General features: G+C 37.0%; 1 non-coding gene across 1 annotated transcript; it reads right to left on the bottom strand.

Moving 5' to 3' along the window:
• Positions 1–1,934: 1,934 nt before the first annotated feature.
• trnaw-cca (transfer RNA tryptophan (anticodon CCA)) lies at positions 1,935–2,006 on the bottom strand. Its single transcript has one exon. It is a non-coding gene; the product is annotated as a tRNA-Trp (tRNA).
• Between the last annotated feature and the right edge of the window lie 410 nt (positions 2,007–2,416).

Raw genomic sequence — 2,416 nt, 5'->3', positions numbered from 1 at the left:
TGTGGGTCTGTTGTACACTGTTCAGTACTGTACATCGTGATTTAATCCTAACTTGATAAAACACTTCGATTCATGGCTTTGTAGCCCCACCAGTGACGTAAAAAACCACTCGGTAAGATCATTAAAACAAAGTATTTAACAAGGCGCAATGCACAAGACAGTCCTTTGCCCTGTGCAGTGCTGCGGGTAAACAACTCGTCTCTAGTGCAATAAACTAAGACCATGTAAACCCGAGAGGGAGAGGGGCATTTAATCTGTGACTCGAGCATATTGTCTCCAGTGAGGTCAATACACGCGTCAGGGATATGTATGCTAAATGTAATGTAAATATGATGGATATAATGTATATTGTGGTGGAGTTTATAAAGATAATGTCAGGGGAACTTTAGTGATGTTCTGTGTTTTCTAAATTCCAAGCAGTGGGACTTTAAGTCATAACTTTGTGAGGAATTTACATGTCTTTATAAATTATATATCATTATAAAGTAATAATCCAGCTCACTTTGCTAGCTAGCCTACTGCCAGTTGCCATCCAAATGATGATAATGATCAGCTAGTAGTTAAGTACTGCAGTAGTTTGCCAGTTGTCAGCTAATGATTTTTGATAGTATTGTATTATTTAAATTCAGTTTTTTGTGCACTATAGTATTTTCAGTATTGAGTATTTTTGGTGTGGATGTTATTTTACCTAAACAGTTTATTAGTTATTGCTCTGATTTCAATATGCATAGTGCACTATTTACATTTGTATTGATTATTACATCAATTTCTTCAACAAGTACAGTGTATGTTAAAGTGCAATACATGTTCTGTGATGTGCATTATTTAAATGTTTGTGTTTATTTTAGTTTTAACTAAACATTCTCTATACGCCATAAACATGGGCACCACTAAAATGTTTTTCATCGAGAGGGGGGATGGTTCTGGGGCTACTATCAAATCTCGCATATGGCCCCCAAATGGCTAGGGCCGGCTCTGGACATCACACATTACATAGGATGGGACTGACGTTGGATGGGACTTTTCGTGACTTAAATCAAGTAACAAGTTACTAGTACACACATAGCCTCTAAGTGTACTGAGTAATGATACTCTCTCTTTCGTTCATTCGTTCCTTAATATAATTACCTTTAGTAGTAGTAGTACTGGCCACTACTCGGAAGGCAGCGATGCGCACCAATAGATCACGAATGCTTTCTCATAGTTTTGTGTTTTAGATAATGGTTCAATACGGACTCAATCCCCTTTCATGGACATGGCAGGGAACTTGCAGTTAGAACTAAGGAGTCTAATAAGACTTGGTGGTACGCAGAACTGAAGTGCCAAGTGACAGGCTATCACTTTCATTGCACACCGCATTGTCTTCTCGCAGGGAGCGAATTGGGGAAATGTTGGATTTACGGCATCATGTAGAAAGACTGAATGGTTTAGTTACAGAAAAAGATAAAAAAGATAGTGACCTTTCTTACTAGCTGAACTAACCTGGATAAAATTAAGAAGATACAGACATTTTCATGCAATTATTTCAAGTTACAGTCTGCTGCTCAGACACAGTTTGGCGCACAGATGCAACTATCATCAACTCAATTATAAACATATATCTAGAGAGACAGAGAGACAGACATGGACTACATATCGTGCACATTGTATGAAATCATGCTGGTATATGTAGGCTTGTAGATGATTGTTAAGAGGCCTATTTGGAAACATACGAAATGAGATATTACCATAATGAAGTCATGATACATGAAGGAAATGTTTTTCATGTTGGCAAAAGTACCCTGTCAAGGGTGCTTTGCTGAGAAAATGAAAATGAATGAGAGAAGACTAAAACTTACTTACTTAGACTAACAACGTTTGCATTCTAGGATATTAATAACACTCTCCAGAGCAGGAATTATTGAGTGATGTTACAGGGAAATTGAGTAAAAGACTGACCCCGACGTGATTTGAACACACAACCTTCTGATCTGGAGTCAGACGCGCTACCGTTGCGCCACGAGGTCCTTAAACTTCAGTTAACACAGGACGTCAAGGAAAAATATTGGGAACTATGGTGATGTTTTGCTAGTGACCATTAGGTTAATGAATGGGCAACTGAAGCATTGACGTGATGAAGAAGTTAAACAGAATGCTAAAGAGATAGTGACAGTGAGCATGACACAGAACACATGGCATGACGTGAATACCAAGTTAAACTTAAAGCAGAAATTACAGAAAGAAAGAAAAAAAAAACGGATACTGCACATGTGTTTGGTCTTTCCTATATCTTTAATATGATATCTCAGTAGTTTAAATTTGATACAGAAATTATTCTGGAATTCCATAAAATGGAAAATACAGTGAATATAAAACTATATCTGTTATATTTATAACAAATATATTCCGCTTATACACTCACCTAAAGGATTATTAG

This window comes from Amia ocellicauda, chromosome 19 (assembly GCF_036373705.1).
Source record: "Amia ocellicauda isolate fAmiCal2 chromosome 19, fAmiCal2.hap1, whole genome shotgun sequence".
Classification (NCBI taxonomy): domain Eukaryota; kingdom Metazoa; phylum Chordata; class Actinopteri; order Amiiformes; family Amiidae; genus Amia; species Amia ocellicauda.
Note: the sequence above shows the minus strand (reverse complement) of the source record. Positions and strands in the feature narration are given on the sequence as shown.